Source organism: Etheostoma cragini, chromosome 10 (genome assembly GCF_013103735.1).
Source record: "Etheostoma cragini isolate CJK2018 chromosome 10, CSU_Ecrag_1.0, whole genome shotgun sequence".
Taxonomy (NCBI): Eukaryota; Metazoa; Chordata; class Actinopteri; order Perciformes; family Percidae; genus Etheostoma; species Etheostoma cragini.
Window position 1 is genome coordinate 9073524 of NC_048416.1, and position 19785 is coordinate 9093308.

Here is a 19785-nt window from a genome sequence, read left to right on the forward strand (position 1 = left end):
TCATTGCAAACTACACAAGCCAGAGAATGTAACGCTGTCTTTGGTTTTGCTGTACCGTGTTCACGGAAAAAGATACACGCTATAGAAACCAATAAATGATGCACTCTCTAGATTTCTCTACGTCAAAACTTGGGCTGAAACTACAAGATTGTGAGGGGACCAGATAATTATGGATTACAAGGCTTGGATATTCTAATACCTTAGGGTGTTTTCGATGTAGGAAACTAAGGTTTTGGGCGATCTTTCACCGCTGTGATTAAAGACACGAGGAGACAGGTAGGAAACACACACTCGATTAAATCTTTCTGTGTTTCTTTACTTCAGAACATGATTATCACCGTTGTGAGTCACCTTATTGCTTCGTGTGCTCAATGGAATCAGGAGACTCTAAGCTTTCAAATGATGTATGGCATGAGCGTGTTTATGACGGTTTAATGCTTACAATTTAGGAAAGAAGTCAGCACTTTCGAAAAACGGCGAGTTTACGTCCCGTGCACGGGAACCCCAATTGGCACAAAGGGGCCCAAAGTTTGCCAAGAAAACACCCCCCACACCATTACACCACCAACACCAGCCTGCACAGTGGTAACAAGGCATGATGGATCCATGTTCTCATTCTGTTTACGCCAAATTCTGACTCTACCATCTGTATGTATCTACAAAAATAAAGACTCATCAGACCAGACAACATTTTTCCAATCTTCAACTGTCCAATTTTGGTGAGCTCTTGCAAACTGTAGCCTCTTTTTCCTATTTGTAGTAGAAATGAGTGATACCCGGTGGGGTCTTCTGCTGTTGTAGCCCATCCGCCTCAAGGTTGTGACTTCACAAATGCTTTGCTGCATACCTCGGTTGTAACGAGTGGTTATTTCAGTCAAAGTTGCTCTTCTATCAGCTAGACTCAGTCGGCCCATTCTCCTCTGACCTCTAGCATCAACAAGGCATCTTTGCCTACAGGACTGCCGTATACCGGATGTTTTTCCCTTTTCACACCATTCTTTGTAAACGCTAGAAATGGTTGTGCGTGAAAATCTCAGTAACTGAGCAGATTGTGAAATACTCAGACCGGCCTGTCTGGCACCAACAACCATGCCACACTCAAAGTTGCTTAAATCAACTTTCTTTCCCATTCTGACATTCAGTTTGGGGTTCAGGAGATTGTCTTGACCAGGACCACACCCCTAAATGCATTGAAGCAACTTCCATGTGATTGGTTGATTAGATAATTGCATTTATTAATGAGAAATTGAACAGGTGTTCCTAATAATCCTTTAGGTGAGTGTAAATGTGTCCTTAGCACCATGTAAAAAAACGTCAAGTGCAGAAAGCTTGCATTGAACTTTTGTCTAATTTAAAATAAGAATGTTCCAGAATGTTAACAGATTATATATTTACACGTTGAAAACTGGTAGTAACAATAAATCCGATAAGACATGAATGCTGTATTTGCATTGGTGCAACAGGTATTCACAGACACACACACACACACACACACACACACACACACACAAACAGCCACAGCCAAATGTAAACTCCATTCTTGAGCGTTGGTGTTGGTAAACCGTCAAAGGAAAATCCAAAAATCATGTTGTTAAATACAGAGTTACGGTCCCGGGGTTGGCCAGACTTTCTCACGGTCATGTCACTTTCACCTCCAGCTGCAATAAATCAAGCAATATCAAGCATTGACTTGAACGGCAGACGTGCCCGGTGTTAAATAGAGAATAAGACTTAAATAAGACTTTGGTAAACTCATTGGTCAACTGGAACAATTCCTACAACACATTATAAGTCAAGGTTGTTTTTTTAAAGAGTTTTGAGGACTTTCAAAAAGCCAACATCTAAGTTTCAGCTTTAGCACCAAATTATCTCTTTACACATTGCTCTAGAAAAAATGTGTCTGTCACTATATAGTAAGAAATGTTTAAATGCCCTTAGACCTCAGAGGGTCGACACATAATAAAATATACTAGTATCAGATCGGTACTCGGTATTGGTATAGGCCAATGGAATCTGAATTGGGAAGCAAACAAATTGGAATTGGAGCATCTCTAATTTCAACGCTTCTTATACATATGAAATCCAAGCAGATCAAACTTGGATAATGTACTGTTGGCTTAGTCACGGAGGCCAGCTGATACCAGTGCACATATGAAGACGCTTTGATTCATAAAGGTAGACCTCTTCATTCCCTTAATAATAAATCTAAGAGCCTTTGAGCACACCCACTAGCATCATACATATAAAATGGCTTAGCTTGTTTGAAGTGAGACCAGCTGTTGAGGCTGCTTCAGAAAATAAGCTCTGGTGACTCCGTTCAAGGCTTTACCATGTCGGGAAGAGGTTGCACTTTACTAAAAGCCTTTCCGTTCCAATGTCAAGGGATGATTACAAGACGCCTAAAGATTCCACTGCTGTGTATCCTAACTATGGAAGCCCATATCTGCCCTGAAAGAGAAAGGACTGTCATGTTTCTTTCTATTTCAAACTGATACGATAAATTTAAAACTCTTTTCACAGTGAAATACATACATACAATATGCTCAGTAAAAATATTGAAATAAATAGTCAAGGGTTACACTTTATAATAATGGTACATGAAATATACTGAATTCACACATGACTGCGAGCATGAAGAAGCAGGAGTTCAATCATGTAATACTTCAATACTACATCAACTATCAGCAATGTACAAGGAATAATAGTATCTCAGACACAGGACTTAATGCAAAACAATACATTTAGTATTGCATCACTAAAGGTATTTCGACCATCATGATTTCTGATTTATTAATGATGTTAATGTCTTCTTTAGTGCTAACTTAAAAAAAAAAAAATCGCAATGCAAGCAGCTTTATTTGTGTAGCACATTTCAGCAACAAGGCAATCCAAAGTGCTTTACATATAACATTAAAGAGCCGTTAAAACAGTTCAAAATATAAAACAGCAATGGAATAAAACAGGTATGAAATACAAGAATAACAATTTCAGTGCAGTGTAAGAAATAAACAATTATTTTATGAAAGGCAGCATCAAAAAGAAAAGTTTTCAGCTTTGATTAAAAGTTGCGAGGGACCTGCAGTTTTCTGGGAGGTTGTCCCAGATATGTGGAGCATTGAAAAAAAACTGAACGCTGCTTCTCCCAGCTTAGTTGTGACTCTGGGACAGAAAGCAGACGTGTCCCAGACCTCCGGAGAGTTCTGGGTGGTTCATAATGTAGCAGCACATCAGAAATGTATTTTGGCCCTAAACAGAAGTATTTTAAAATCAATTATTTGAGGGACAGGAGGCCAGTGGAAAGACTTTAATTGTCAATTGTAATGTTGTAGTCATGACTAAGCATTACTTCATCCTGTTTTTGGTCCTTCAAATAAAGTGCTGACCTGGTCCATCCACATTGATATTTTATTAATATATTTATACATATATACAGTGAGGAAAACAAGTATTTGAACACCCTGCTATTTTACTATTTACCTGGCAGAAACTGGCTTCCATATAAAGTTGCTATCGACCGGTGCAAATGTCAACTCTAGTCTCATCATTAGCAGACAGCACTGATTCACTCCAACATTACGGCTGACCGCACTCATTTCAAATCTGCTTTCTGACCCTTCATTTGTTCCGTCTCCCGACCAGTCAGCCTTAATGGCTCTAAAGTTGATTAAGGTCAGGAGCCAGGTAATTGTCTCCTCTGGCCTTACTGTAAGTAGGCCTGATGGTTAAAGCCGCTGGCTCGGGCTGGCTTCAAGCGCTGATGCTCTTAGTATTGATTCCACTTGCAGTAAGTACAGATGGCCTCTGTAAATCAAACATTGTATTGGACTGTTAACCAAGTGCTGGCAAATCATGTTTGACTCAGTAACACCCGTGTGCGCTGGTCACATACAATGATATTTGATCGTGAAGCATCACGCCGACAGTGTCTAAGCACATGACAAATGAGCCACTCTGTTGCACTTTTGGGAATCAGCAGGAAATCAATAACATCTGCATGGTTGTCTCATTCACAAGTTCAGTAGGATGCTTCAAATTCAAACTAAAGCAAAAATATGCAAATCAAATTGGCATTTCAGGGTCAGAGACTCTAAACATCACAAGCTGATGACTGTGGCTGGATATCCATCAAGTGGCCTTAATCGCCTAAAAATGGAGATATTCAGCAATAAGCTGGGCTCATCCTCTTGAAGAGGCTCATTTAGGAGGAAAGAAGGCTGCTTTAGAATGAGACCGAGGAAAATTAGGAGAGGAAAGATTGAAAGCAACAACCTGGGGTTTGCTTTGGTCTTAATCCACTGTGTAGGAAGACGGTGGCAAGGAATCTGATGTCTTAATCCCAGCACAGTGAGGAGGAGTGGGTGTGCGATGAACCTGCATGATAACAGGACACCAAACTGGAAAATATACACAGTGTTAGCGCACAGAACGACTCCATATCTGCTCCCACCCAAAAATAAAAAAAGCACTAAAGAGGCTGTTCAAAGTAGGTTAATTGAAAATAAAATTCACTTCTTCCTGTATCTCTCTTCCAGCCACCACTACCTCCAGATGAATCTCCCCTGGCACTAAAGATGATAGAGATGTTATATATAGATGTGGAGCAACAGCCTGTTGGCAATGAATGCTTATGTGAAAACACTATGAAAAATAATCTTCAAATCACGTTGTGAGCGTGACTAGCTGAGTCTTTGAACATGCTGAAAGGATCTTTTTCACCCCTCTCTGACACAACAGGCTGCTCATTCTGAGACTTAATGCGACTGTCAAGTGAGAAGTCACACGGGAAAATCTCTGGCTCTAGGAATCTTTGTCTTGCAGATTGCTTTATTTCATCTTTTTTTTAATATTGTTGTTGCATAGGTGCAGTTCAAACATCCTTTTTGCCAGCAGCTTTCTAACAGAAACACATGTGCTCCCAGGACTTGTTATCCTCAGAGTTTGCTGAGGTCACCTCCAAAGTATGTCACTCAGTACGCATCCTTACTGAAATTTCAACTTGTACCTCTCAAGCTTGATACCTTAAAGGGCCACCTGTATGACTGAGTTCTTCTCTGTCACACCAACCCGTTCTCACTGTAACATGACGTAGTATTAAGAGAAACAACGGTAGAGAGTAGCATGAAAGAACGAAAATCTGCGTAGGAGTTTGGTTCTGGGGGGGGGGGGGGGGGGGGGGGGGGGGGGGGGGAGATGGGTCAAACAACACGGGACTTTCACCCAGGAGATGTCCCGTTGTCATCTTTTCCTCAACCTTACTGGTGCATTCTTGTACCGCATGTCATTTAAACATACTGTATGTCCTGACCCAGAGCGTCAATATAAAAAGGTTTCTGTTTGGGGAAAAATCAACCAGTTGGGCACAAATAGAAATGTGTTTGTTTAAAAAAAAAGTTTTGTGATCAATATATTACCATAAAAAGTCTGGTTTATCAAGTATGATAAGAGGATATCACATTTTATCAAATTATTTAATGGTTATGTATCCCAGGTATAATGACACCACTATATTGTTTTATTTTAAGACATTCTTTTTATTTTGTAAAAGGTCCCATGACATGGTGCTCATTGGACCTTTTTAGACCTTAGTGGTCCCCTAATACTGTATCTGAAGTCTCTTTTATATAGACCTTAATGGTCCCCTAATACTGTATCTGAAGTCTCTTTTATATAGACCTTAGTGGTCCCCTAATACTGTATCTGAAGTCTCTTTTATATAGACCTTAGTGGTCCCCTAATACTGTATCTGAAGTCTCTTTTATATAGACCTTAGTGGTCCCCTAATACTGTATCTGAAGTCTCTTTCCCAAAATCCAGCCTTGGTGCAGAAATCTATACCATGGACTTTAAGGAAGTATGAATAGACAAGTAACTTTCACTTATTTTTTTATCTTTGCTGGGCTTGCAAATCAAGCAATGGGGGAACTTCATGAGTCCGTGAGCTGACCAATAGACTATGAACTAGGCTAAATGAGATTGCTAGATTAACGTCTCCTCACGTTCATTTGGGCGCCAGCATCGGAACGTAGGAGGCAGTCGTTATTCCCACCGAGCACAAGCGAGCTGTGCCTAAATCCACAGTCAAAAAGTCAGTGAATTCCATTAGAAGGGTCATGTTTTTGGTAGAGACTTGAGAACCACTACACAGCGAAGGTCCAGTCCACAGAGAGACATCGAACAACATCAACTCCTCAGATCCCACAGATTCTTGGAGTTTAAAGATTCCCAGGCCAGATGGCTGGTTGGCAAGCTACAGGATTGAGACTCTGAACTTAGACTGGTTGCCCCAGATTTCGTCTTCACTCATCATGGTGGTAGGACAAACGGTAACCAAAGCATGTGGGTCATGTGATGGCCTGTGAGACAGTTATGATTGTACTGTCTCATAAATCTTTGATTACAACTTTGGCTCCTCTCCTGTCCTTCCCAAAATATTGCACGGAGATTTTCCCCTTGAGACACAATGTTAATCACATCACTGTTGCATTGCCTTCATACGGTCTGTCCTTCCCACAATGCTTTGGGAAGATAATGGAAATCAATAGTGTGATGTAAGGCAAGATTAGTGCTGGGTTATGGTCAACTGTCTTTATTTGGTTTTATAGAAGGAGATAGTAATGGCTGCTGACCTGACAAACTGGCATTGTTGCGGTTCATAGGAGCCACAGCAACACACACACACACACACACACACACACACACAGACACACAAATTTATAGACACACACGCAAATGCTCATAAATGATTCATGAGTGGAAGAATTACTGCTCGGCTCGCCTTCTGTTTCCCTATAACCGACCACTCTTTCATGCTCTCTAATACCAACTTTCTAGATAATTGAACAGATTCTTGCTGTGTGTGTGTGTGTGTGTGTGTGTGTGCGCGCATTCGGTGTCACCGTGCACACGCCGACACACACTTGTGCTTTTGAGTGTTTTCCTCACCTTCCTTCCACAACTTGCTAGACAACAGCCGGCTCTTCACTTTCCCTTGTTTTACTGCGTTGCATCAGCTCCCTATTACAACACACACGTTGTGACAACATGACGAAATCTGAGGATGGTAAAGTTGTAAAATAGGGGCGCAGATTGGCTATTATTGAGTTAGAGTCTAACACAGATATAACCTCCTCTGCATTTCTTTGTCATATGCTGTGCATTACAGGAAATTTATGAAGCAGAGCTGCTAAGAAATCTGTTATAGTGTTTCTAAATAATGCACCGCTGATCTAAATACAACGGTGGCATCTTCCTGATTTCTTCATTTTTTCAAGTTGTTACGTAATATAAGCTGCTGTAGGGTTGAGTGTAGTGTTGAGGAATGAGAAGCTGCAGACTAGGTGATAAAAGCCCAGCAAATCAGAACAATGCTTTAATATGTTCTACCTGGTATTTCTGCTTTCATGTATGAGGCAGCTTTGAACTTCTTCGCAAAAGGCATTGTTGTTTATTGGTAAAATAATAATGTGAACTAAAATTTAATTAGGTTGCAAAAATTCAACTTTTTTAAAAAACTTTTTGATGTTAATGAATGTCTGTTACATTCAAGCCATTCTTCTCTTCTCTGCTTCTCTTCAAAGTTCAAATTCACCTACCAACCCTTATAGAGCTGGATCAGGGTTTCCTTGGACCAGTTCTTATTTATGCTGTTATAGTTTTAGACTGCGGGACGTCCTTCCTTTGGACACTGGTTCCTCCACACTGAGCTCCTTTCTCCTCTATCTTTGCATCTGTGTACATTCATGTCCCAGAAATCTTGTTACTCACCGAGATCTGGGGAGCTAATTCCCCGGAGTCCTTATATTTCCTCGCCCAGTAGTTTTCCTTAGACTCGGGTGGCACCTAAATCATAGATGCAGCTGTCGCCGTGGTCTTGCTCCGTGCCCTGCTACGCCCTGCTACACCATGCAGTGTCCTGCTACGCTATGAACTTGTCAAGGTTTTGTCAAATTTCTGTTGTAGATGGTTTCATGTTTTCTGTTTTATTTTGAAATCCACTTTTCATTCATATCAGCTGTCTACCCTGCCTTTGTTTGTTTCCCGCCTGTATGATTACCATCTCCGCCCCTAGTTGGATTCACCTGTTTGTTTCAGCTTCCCCATTTCCCAGTGCTTAAATGCTCACCATTCCCACTCATCGCTGCCAGGTTGTAGTCCAGCGGTTTCCCTAGCGTTTGATTTCCCAGCGTTATTGGACTTTTGCCTGTTTCCTGCCGACGATTATAAACTGCTCCTTTAGTACCTTTGCCAGCATTGTTCTTGGAACAATAAATCTACTTACCTGGGATTCCCTGTCCGAGTCGTGCATTTGACTCATTTTACCGTGACAGAAATACTACAACTACTATTTCTATTCATAGTTCCAATATCATTATTGTGACTATTATTGCTACTGTTCCTCACACCCCCAACCGGCACTTTCAGACACCGCCTAACACAAGCCTGGGTTTGTCCAAGGTTTCTCCTTAAAAATAAGTTTTTTCCTTACCACTGTTGCACTAAAAGCTTGCTCTTATTGGAATTACTGGAATTGTTGTGTCTTCGTAAATTAGAGAATGTGGTCTAGACATACTCTCTGTAATCTGTAAAGTGTCTTGAGATTACTCTTGTTTAATTTTTGATAGTAAATTGCCAAATAAGTTGCTACAAAGCTAATTAAGACTATCAAAAAAAGCCTCTGTGACGTTATTTAATCTACGGATTAATGTACAGGGACATGATATTCAGATTTTTTACATGGTGGTGAGCACGAATTTTAAACGAATGTATTTTAATAGAAGCACATTTTCTGTTAACAGCATGATTACTGTAGCAAGTAGTGTGGAAACGCAAACATCTGCATAAACAACACAGGACTTTCACCCCAGACACTTTGGTTGTGTTGCTGTTCTTTTCCACGTTTTTCTTCTCCTAACCACAACCGTTGGTTTGTTGTCGCAGTGTAATGCGTGTGATGGTTCCTTTCCCCGTTCTTTTCCTAAACCCAACAAAACTAAAAACTGATGTCAAGTCAACAACTGTTTACAGTTACATTAACATAGTGTGATCTCTAACTATCTAGGGAGGACGTGGGCCAATTTCTGCATGTATTGAGAAAAGCAACAAAAAATGCATTAAAATGTTGGGGGAAAAAGGCAACAATTGTCGGAAACAACTTTGGGGAAAAAACAAAACAAAATTGTCAATAAAAGCCTTGGAAAAGGCGACAAAGCCTCAGAGGCAAAACATAAATTTGAAAAAAAAAACATCCAGAAAAGTTAAAAAAACATAAAAATAATCAATTTCCTTTTTGTAAAAAGGCAAAAAAAACTAAGCAACAAAACGGTGACCGCGTCGACTCAGCTGGTAGAGCAGAAGCACATTTACTTAGAGGTGTATGCCTTGACACGGAGGTTCAGGGTTTAACTCCAACCCCCCTCTCCCCTTTCCCACCTAGTTGTCCTGTCCGTTAAAGGCGGAAAAGCCCGGCATTTCCTGTTTTATTGTGTTTATTTATCCCCCATTTACTTGTTGTTTACTGTCTCTTGGGTTTTCTGTTGCATTTTACCGTCACACTTATACTTGTAGAGGATATGTGTACACAGAGGAAATTCGTAATACCACCATTAGTGTAGCATGAAGACTGTACCATTATCCTATTTTTTCCGTATTTCTCTCGATTCAATGAAAGAGCTGTAAACTGACCAAATTCTTCTTTAAAACAATTTATTTATTTTTAAGTTTATAATCAAGCCACAAAGATAGCTTAAAACACAACGACTTATTTTGAAAAAGTTTCCCCATACAAAAGAAATACAATGCTTTTGTATACTTGTTAAAGGTCTCATGACATGGTGCTCTCTTTTATATAGTCCTGAGTGGTCCCCTAACACTGTATCTGAAGTCTCTTTTATATAGTCCTGAGTGGTCCCCTAACACTGTATCTGAAGTCGCTTTTATATAGACCTTAGTGGTACCCTAATACTGTATCTGAAGTCTCTTTAATACTGTATCTGAAGTCTCTTTTATATAGACCTAAGTGGTCCCCTAATACTGTATCTGAAGTCTCTTTTATATAGACCTTAGTGGTACCCTAATACTGTATCTGAAGTCTCTTTAATATAGACCTTTTACATATATTTATTTAGAGGTTACATCAGAATAGGTTTACGTGGTTTAATTAAAAAACACATATTTTTGTTGTACTGCACATTGCGGCATCTCCTCTTTTCACCATGTGGGTTGTGCTCTCTGTTTTAGATACAGATTGAAGCATCTATTACATTTTTGTTGGGAGTTACACATGTGCAGAAGCTAGGCAAGGACTACTAGCCAGTCAGGCACAGAGTTTGAGGGTGTGTAATGCTAGCAACTAGGCGAGTATTATAATGTGCGTTACAAAGTGATGCACGATTGTCAAGGAAGTAAAGGCTGGACTACAATAGAGCTATTTGGAGGAGTTCGTAAACAGAGTTTTCAGTTAGAGATGGTAAGTCCCTGGGGGGTGATTTTTCACTTAGGGAACTCGTAGAGGGTTTTCACGACGCGTCATCAGACCGTAAGTTGCCAGATTGGAGTTACTCTGCAACAAAGCACAGGCACTGAAGTTGATCACAAACGTGGTCAAGGAAAAGGGTTAATTATTGTCGTGTTTTAGGTTGTACCAATAGGTCAGACTGAGAAAAACATTCGGAATATAATTGACTTCCAAAAGTTGAATACCAGAGGAATACCAGAAGTTATCAAAGGAAAGGAGGCACTTGTGGTTGGCAAAGCTCAAACTCACTTAGATAGTGTAGATAGCAAACTGGGGGTCTTGGAAATGAAAAAAAAAGACAGAGAGTCACTTGGCTACACCTTGAGTATAGCACTGATATCATACAGTTAGGGTTAGGTTGATTAAAGATGGTATTGCATTACTTACTTTGGCCTTTACAACACAACAGTTGTTAAAGACTTGGTACTAAGTCTCCCTTACTCATCCACACACCGTCTGGTTGTAGGCCTCCTAACTTTTGTAGGACCTAAGGTCTGCAGCTGTGTAGGTGCTCTGCAAGAAAACCAGGTAGTTGACTACGTCAGGATAGGCAACTGAAGGAAGAATAACCGGGTCGTCACGGATCCAAGAAGAGGGAGCCAACTCGTAGGGATCTGCACCGCCAATAAACTGTAATTTCTCAAAATATCACGCCTTTTCTTGTGGTCCAAGTCCTTCCCTGTATGCTTTTGCATCTTGGACGCTTTTCTGTTGAATGGCTATATTCACTTCCAAATGCACGCCACTGTACTCTGTTCAGTTGTTAACACCGAGTGCTTCCAATATGGCCGCATATCCTTGTTTCTGTCCAGAACGTCATGTCGGTGAAAACCCTCTATAACATGCACCAAAAAGATATATGTAAGGGATAATGTATAGCAAGGCTGTTAATATACCGAATACAACCCTGACAGGGTGATCATGACCCCGACGCAAAGGGAAGTGGTCTTGAAACAGCCTTAATGGCTTGTATTTGCTATAACAACTGCCTTGCTCTACGTTATCTCGCGTATTGCATGGCTATTAAGCAAATAAATCAATAATTTGACGCAAGTAGTAATCCCTGCTCGGGGTGCCTTTCCACGGACAGCCCCCCCCCCCCACTCCGATTTTTCTCCGTTTAGTGCATGAATAGGTACTGAGCATGTGTGTGTACATCAGGGGTACAGGGGTGCTGCCCTGCTATCACCATAGCTGTATGTAGCTGTTGTTTTAATCACTCTAATTCACATTAAACTGAACATTTCCGTTGACGGTGAAGTGAGACACAGTGAATAGCTTCTTTGGGAATATTAATGTTGACATTGTTATGGGTTTTTTTTTTTGGGGGGGGGGGGGCTCCGTATTTTGTTTTCTGTTAATTTTGTGGTTGCTCCCTGATCTTGTGTTGTTGTCTGGTTCCTCCCTTGTCTTGTGTTCCCCTGAGTTTCTAAATCTTCTGTTTCCTGTTTTATTTTGAAGTCTGATTTTTGTCTTGTCCTGTTTTAGTTTTACTTCCTGTGTCTTCCCGCTCTTGTGATTACCTGCTGTTATCCACCTGCTTCCCCGCCCCCTTGTCACCTGCCTCTCATTACCTCGTTAACTTTGTGTCTGTGCTTCCTTGTCTCTTGTCAGATCGTTCCGGTTTGACTTCCTGTCGGTACTGTGTCCTGTCAGCGTGTTCCCGTCGGTGTTCCTGATCTTTGCTGTGAGTTTCCTTGTGTAGTTTTCCCTGTTGTTGCTTCCTGTCTTTTCCTCGCCTTGTTTCCCCCCCGAACCCCGGTTTTTGGACTTTGGGATATTTGGATAGTTTTTGGATGCTTGGACTCTGGTTTCTTGTTGGACTGTTTTTCTGTTCTGGACAATAAATTCATTTTTGCCTCCTCCTGCCTGCCTGCCGTTCTCATCTCTGCGTTTGGGTCTTAAAGTTCATTCAACCATACCAGACATTTATTTCCTTATTTATCTTTTTTCCATTTTGCACAACCGCCTTAGTTAATGTTGAACATGTTACAACGTAAGCTAACGAATTAGCGTTGTTGTCCCTATGGCTGTTACTGCATAGCAATTATTGACCGTATATAAAGATGTAGTGATAGGTGCCATCCAGATCTGCTGTCATTGCTTGAACTGGAGGACAGAAGGTAGTCCACATTTTACCACTACTTGCCACAGCTTATACATTATACGGACTCCTTTCAGCGGATTGATAGCTGCTGTCCTCCACGCTGAACATAACTGCGACCATGTCAATGCTCTGCTATGCATGGCAACGGCGTGTTATACTTAAAAACGGTCTGTTATCAAGAAAATAACCGACCGCAGAATGTCTTAGAATTCAACCAAGCTGTGTAAGAAAACACAATAAAGGAAAGGGAAAATCCAGAAAAGCATAATATGAGAACTGTAAAAATGGGACTTAGGAGAGCCTTGGTTGCAGAGTGGTTACAGTGCACGCCACATTACCACAATGCTGTGGGTTCAATTCCAGGCTTGGGACTGTCATTGCATGTCATGCCCCTCTCTCTCTCTCTCTCTCTCTCTCTCTCCCCCTCTCCCCCTCTCTCCCTCCCCCAGTTTCACTTAACCTGTATTCTGTCAAATATTTAAAAAAAAAGCCAACTAAAACAATCTTAAAAAGACTCATCAATGTGGCTGTTATATATTCAGCTAGTCTGTTATTTTGACAAAGAGTATTTAGGATGTGAAAAGAACTGCTTAGACCACAGCTAGAGCCTTATACTTGTAAGATCATGATATGAGCCGCTTCCACAGATCAGACACACTGAAGATGCAGCAGAGATGAGGGAGGCAGGATGAGCATTGTTGTTTGTGAGAATAATAGAGAACAACAGAAAATCGCCCAAAGAACATAAGGAACTAAGCACCCACTGCTCAAGAAACGAACACTCATAACACACACACACACACACACACACACACACACACAAATATGCATTGGCCGACCTAGCGTGCCCTGCCACCTTTAGGCTGTTGTCAACAACGCAAAGAAAGGATGCTAATGAGACCTGGCTTCCAGAAACCAACACATTTCGAGGCAAGTTGGCGACACTCTCTCGCTCCCCGTCCATGTCTGTGTGTGTGTGTGTGTGTGTGTGTGTGTGTGTGTGTGTGTGTGTGTTCTCCTGAACACCCCTGAGGTTTAACGTTGCTTCTGACACTTGGACGGAGTGTAGGATCTGCTGAGCGGGCGCGCTGTGCACCCCAGATCCAGACACATGCAGACAGTTTTCTTCCCTGAGCCGCACCATCGACACCCGAGGTCTGCATGCTGCGTCTGCAGAGTAATGCTCTGTCGCATTACAAATGTGACACACATCACATTAAAATCTTAATCACATGTACATGCACACGGCCCCAATAGTTAATTAACTCGCAGGCTACACAGCCAACTGTATTGGCAATAAATTCTCATAACTAAATTACCAAATAGGGGGTTGTTTATCACTGCCTAGCAAAAATGTCCCATACAAGCATTTTGCTGATCCGGTCAAGCAGCAGCAGCAGTTTTGTTGTGTGAAATTAAGTAAAGATTGATTATGGTTCAAAGAAACCAATGTTGACTGTTGATAGGAGACAGGATAAGAACCGTACCCAACCAACCACCCTCCTCTCCATGATAGAATTTCTGGATTTCTTGTAGCGATATAGGAACATCATGCTACAACAAACATTTGATATTACATTTTTAAACAAATAATTGATCATGTGTTTTTTGTGAGGACAGTCTTGCATGTGCAACCTCATTTAGCACCATACAACGTTCATATACAGTCCTGGGGGAGATCCTCACGGACGCTGCTGCTCCCTGGTCACTTGGATCACATTGGACATCGGATGCCAGCCCTTTCACTCCAATCCCTTCATCTCACCACTGCTTTCCTCTGTTCTATGTCCCCAACGCCCCCAACGCCAAATACGTCTTCATCTCTCATAATGGCCACCTGGAGCCCCCCCCTATGATGGCAACGTCATGTAGCACGTTAAACCAACCATGGTTGACCAATGTGCTAAACAATATTAAATACAAGAATTATTAGGTAACAATACACCATACGTCAACAAGAAAAAACTTTGACTCAGCTAAGACCAAAGGCCAGAGTAAACAGGTGTCTTTAGCAGGGACTTAACAGTATACAGTCTGCATATAGTTTATAGTATATAGTATAGTATTCACATTTCAAATATTCATCCAAAGGCTAGTCCAGAGGATGGGATCACCCACCGCAAAAGCTCAATCCCCTTTTGGTACATCCAAAAGCAAGTGGTTGGTTGACCTCAGTGTCCTGACTGGTGACTAGTGATGTAAAAGTTCAGCCAAATATAAAAGGGCCAAACAATTTAAATCTTAATAAGATCTTAAAACCAACCTGAAACTTACAAGCAAGAGCAGGTCACTGTGGACCGTCATAAGCCGGCACATCTGGACCCAGCTGAGCCGGCTGAACTGGAACCTGAAGTGGGCCTTCACTAGGGCTCCTTTAAGTAGGGAGCTCACTGGGAAGAAGGGGGGTTTCTATGAAATTTGAGCCGATTGGTGGTACTGTGACTTGTTACCTGTGTTACCTGAAGCTGTAAGCTGTTGCTAATAGGTGGGAGTCAACAGTCTCAACTTGATTTCACCTCCCCGCCTTGTTTGTCCTGCACCACCACACACACACACATATCCACATATACAGAACATGTTTATGTGCTATTGTTAACTGAGAAATTTTCATATTGCTACTTTTGCAAACCACAGAGGGTTAAATATGTTGTGTGGAAAAAAATAATAAGTTTGGTGCTTTAAAACGTTCTTTTATCCATTTTACTTTAAAAGGTGTTATTCAAGCCCATCAAGTCCAATTACCGACAGCCACCCTCAGCGTTGGATCCAGACAGCAGGAGTTTCTTTAGATGAAGGTGCTTCTTTTTCCACACAGAGTTTGTAAATATGTTATTTGGGTTAAATATATGGACAGAGCCGGAGTAGCCCTGCTTCCAGCCTTCATGTTGAGCTTTTCTGAGAATGTCGACCTATTGCCACTGGTACAAACGCTGTAAACACAGTTGCTGTGACACTGAAATCATGGAGGCATTTTTATAGCAATTATAGTTGTTGGAGTTTTGCACAATACTGCTGATCATTAAGCTTGTTATGGAGTCGGTTCACCCTCCAGGAAGAGGGAGGAGATGTTATGATAAACTGATCTCAGACGCAGAGATCAAACAGGAAGTGGCGCCTTGTTGTGGTGAGCCTGGAGGTGTGCCGGGCCACTCCAAGACTGCTTTCCTTTTAAAGCTCCGAGTGCAAATGTGAAGCAAGACACTCACACACACTCAAACAACAAAAAAGTGTGTGTGCGCGTGCGTGCCTATGTGCACTATGTGCATTTGTGTAAACCAAAGCCGTCCTAAGCACAGTGCATGAGTGCATGAACACATCTACCAGGCTGTGTGGCCCATTCCTCCGCTGCAGAATCCTTCTCATTAGTGCAGCCCACAGCGTGGCTCTATTTTTACATAATTATGCAAATATTATTTCATGACACAAGAGGTGCGCTTTTTCTAATGTATTTTCCGCATTAACCACTTCACACAACTAAATCAAGGAATGGCTCCTGCCAGATTTCTCCTTATTCATGCACTGACGCATATTACTTTACAGTGGAACAGACAGATATAGCAGCCAGAAAACTTGGCTTTCACCAGATGACTTTCTATTGAATTAAGACGTGTATGTGTATGTATATGTGTGTGTGTGTGTGTGTGTGTGTGTGTGTGTGTGTGTGTGTGTGAGCCCAGTGCGGTGATGGAAACACATTAGTATACAAGTGAAAAGCATGGATAGAGGTATTTCCACAGTCTGAAATGGGAAACAGATGAGGTCTTGTCAGAAGTGACTATTTCGAAGGGGAGCTCATTGGCAGTCAATCGCAGGACGCACACGGTTTGATTTTCCTCTCTCGCCAAATGATGAACGAGAGAAGGAGAGGGGAGTGCAAGTGTGTGTGGGTTTGGGGAGATGATGATGAGTATTAACTTTTTTTCCTCTTTCATTCCCTAGGATTTTGACCAGTTTCTGTAGTGCTGGTCGAGGCTAGGTTACAGGAAGAAGAGAAGGCAGGAGGAATAAGGGCCACTTCATGTAATATGTTTCCATTATGGAAACAGTAACTGCACTACTGAAAGCCCTGCAGGGACACATCCAGTGCTGAGGATATGTGGAATGTATGCAAAGAAGTAGATTTAATCAGCAAATGTATTTGATGTGTGTGAAATTGTAATTGTAATTAAAAGGTAGCTCAAAGCAACATTTCTGCTGTTGGATACACAAAGGCTATTCACTGGAAGCTGAATTAACAACATGTACAAAGTCCTCATGTCACAAAGTGCACTTCACTGATAGTAAACATGAAGAAAAAAATAAAAAACAAACTCAAATTAATGCTTTTTCATTACTAGTCAAGTCAATTTAGGCCAAGACCCAAAATTAAACATATTGGGCAAAATCCAGTTGTGATTTCTTTTTTTTTTATATCTAAACATCCCTAGATTAGATTTTGATATGATAGACCTTGCTGATTGGCAGCTTATTAGGTGTTATTACATCTTAAAGTAACAGACTGCTGTGGTTCAAAACCTGGAAACCGCCTTCGCTGGAAATCCTCTTTCTCTTATTATATCCTCTTCATTGGGTGTCTCTGGACTACTGACTAGGGTTGGGTACCGAGACCCGGTGCTAATATGGCACCTGTGCCTTAACAAACGGCATCTACTGGACTGAATAAGAACTAACACATACACACTAGCACACTTCTTTGCCTGTGCTGCTCTCTGATGCTACAAAACTGAAGAGGCTACAAAAATATCGATGCATGTGATGATGGTAAACACCGATGTTACGCTTGACAGCAGATAACGTTAACGTTAGCCCCCATTATATAGAAACTGTCTTGAACAGGTTAACAATGTAAAGTGTGACTGTATTTCACTGTTGAGGATTCCAACAGCAGGACGAGCAACAGTCTGCAGCTAAAGACACAAACTAGGCAATGGGCAAGCAAAACCAGCTCACTGGCCAATAAAACCTTCCCAACACCAGAACTCTTATATTCCCCTGCCGCTGGGCCAGCATTGAAAGCGGTTTTCACTTAAGTCGTTCAATTCAATTTTATTTATAGTGTCAAATCACAGCAGGAGTTATCTTAGGACACTTTGCAGATAGAGTAGTTCCAGACCACAACTTCCCATGAATAAGGATTTGGTGCAACAGTGGCGAGGAAAAACTTCCTTTTAACAGACCCAGAAACCTCGGACACACCCAGGTTCTTGTTGGACGGCGCTGTTTGAGACTCAGATGTAAAGAACCATGATTCATAGTAATTATAGCAGTTGGGATAATGTGCCGTGGCACTAAAAGTAACAATAAAGATAACAGAACTAATAGAAAAGCCGCTGCCAGTAATCTTCACCTAGACCCGAAATTTGCGGGAAATTATGTACACTATGTTGTCATTAATAAACACATATCTGTTCACATGTACACTTATTCCCTGATGCACAATTTAATCTGTGTTGTTGTAAACCATGGACCAGTCTGTTCCAGTGTTACAAAGGTAGCCCACTTGGTAACCATGGTCGCAGCAACACTATGATTGCAGATGAAGACAGCTGGTTTATTTGGAAGCATCCTGGTTTCTGACTGTGCAGACAGAGATGGAAGCTGCTGCTCAACTGAGACAGTGTGTGAGGTCAGGAGAGCTCACGGTACGAACAAAAAAAAAGAGCAACCACGCTGGATAAAATAGATAGCAAGGTTGAAAGCTCCAGCAGCATAATGTGGAAAGAGAATAAAATGTGAAACGCTAGCTGGAAAAGAAACTGGGACAGCCGAGCATGGAAAGAGTTCAGGGAATGGTGGATGTAGTACTTTCTTTTCATAAAGCCAGAGAAAGAGCTGGAGGGAGGGGTGGAAAGAAGGGAAAGGGGGCTATTTCTGTGGAGATTGCAGCTCACTGTGACACAGTGCAAGGGCTCTCTGGCCAGAGCGAGGAAGATGGAGAGAGCAGTGGAGGGCAAGGTTTGCAAAATCCTTCACTCCGGGGGACTGCAAATACGGAGAGAGAGGGATAGAGGCGAAGGAAAGCAGAGGACAGAGATTAGTGGCGAGGGCTAACCCAGGGGACAGCGGAGTGGCCTGCCAGTGGAAATGCATCATGGGTATTATATTGTGGTTGTGTGTTTTGGCTTGGAAAGTGAGAGACCATTTATAATTCAGGGTGACTAGTACCACCCGAGGCAGACACTCTCAATCTGGCTTAACTCTCTTTCTTCTATTCTTTCGCCTCTTCTCACTCCTCCTCCTCCTCCTCCTCTTGTTTTTCCTCGTTCTTTCTTCCCCAGAAGCGTCTCACTGTCGCTCTCCGTCTCATTGTTATCTTGTGTTTGTTCGCCTCTTTTCTCCAGAGCCATTTCTCTAGCACTAACTCTGTCTCTTCCCTCCCGTTTTAGGTGTGTGAAATAAAACAAGTCAGACAGGCAGATGGCTTTTTTTTGTCACAGTAAAAATATAATGGCTGATAAAAACATCTCAGAGCACAGAAAAGAGAAAACAGGAAACAGTCAAGGTGCTGAATGTAGCTGGATGAGCGCCAGTCGGTCATAACTCTGTCCTCACTATGGCCTCGTTGGCTCAAGTCTCTCACAAAAGGAAAGAGTTCCAGAAGAAGAAGAAAAAAAAGATCTGCTGCTGGTAGACGAGAAGAATCACAGAAAAGAGATAGAATTTTACCTGAATATGAGATCCATTTTTACTAGGGCTGTCAATCAACATTTTGAACTGCGATAAATCATTGTCCGAGTTACCTTGCGATCAATCTTAAAGGTCCCATGGCATGAAGATTTCCCTTTATGAGTTTTTTTTAACATTTATATGAGTTCTCCCAGCCTGCCTATGGTCCCCCAGGGGCTAGAAATGGTGATAGGTGTAAACCGAGCCCTGGGTATGATGCTGTGCCTTTGAGAAAATGAAAGCTCAGATAGGCCAATCTGGAATCTTGCTCCTTATGAGGTCATAAGGTGCAAAGTTACCTCCCCTTTCTCTGCTTTGCCCACCCAGAGAATTTGGCCCACCCATGAGAGAGCGAGAGACATCATGGCTTTCAAACGAGCAAAGTGGCAGTTGGTCAAGGAAATGGCACATAGATACAGTGTTAGGGGACCACTAAGGTCTATATAAAAGAGAATTCAGACAAAGTAATAGGGGACCACTAAGGTCTATATAAAAGAGA

At 41.7% G+C, this 19785-nt stretch overlaps 3 long non-coding RNA genes across 3 annotated transcripts in view; 2 read left to right on the forward strand and 1 right to left on the reverse strand.

Moving 5' to 3' along the window:
* The window catches only part of LOC117951236, an 18171-nt gene extending 9686 nt beyond the window's left edge, over positions 1-8485 (forward strand). Inside the window, exon 3 of the long non-coding RNA XR_004658097.1 lies at positions 8358-8485. This is a non-coding gene — a long non-coding RNA (uncharacterized LOC117951236). The remainder of the gene's footprint in view (positions 1-8357) is intronic.
* LOC117951237 lies at positions 4276-17287 on the reverse strand. Its single transcript, XR_004658098.1, has 3 exons — positions 17206-17287; positions 15997-16003; positions 4276-4286 (listed from the first exon to the last, which is right to left on the reverse strand). It is a non-coding gene; the product is annotated as an uncharacterized LOC117951237 (long non-coding RNA).
* Positions 17288-17370: 83 nt separating this feature from the next.
* LOC117951241 overlaps positions 17371-19785 on the forward strand; it is a 16599-nt gene continuing 14184 nt past the window's right edge. Inside the window, exon 1 of the long non-coding RNA XR_004658102.1 lies at positions 17371-17381. This is a non-coding gene — a long non-coding RNA (uncharacterized LOC117951241). The remainder of the gene's footprint in view (positions 17382-19785) is intronic.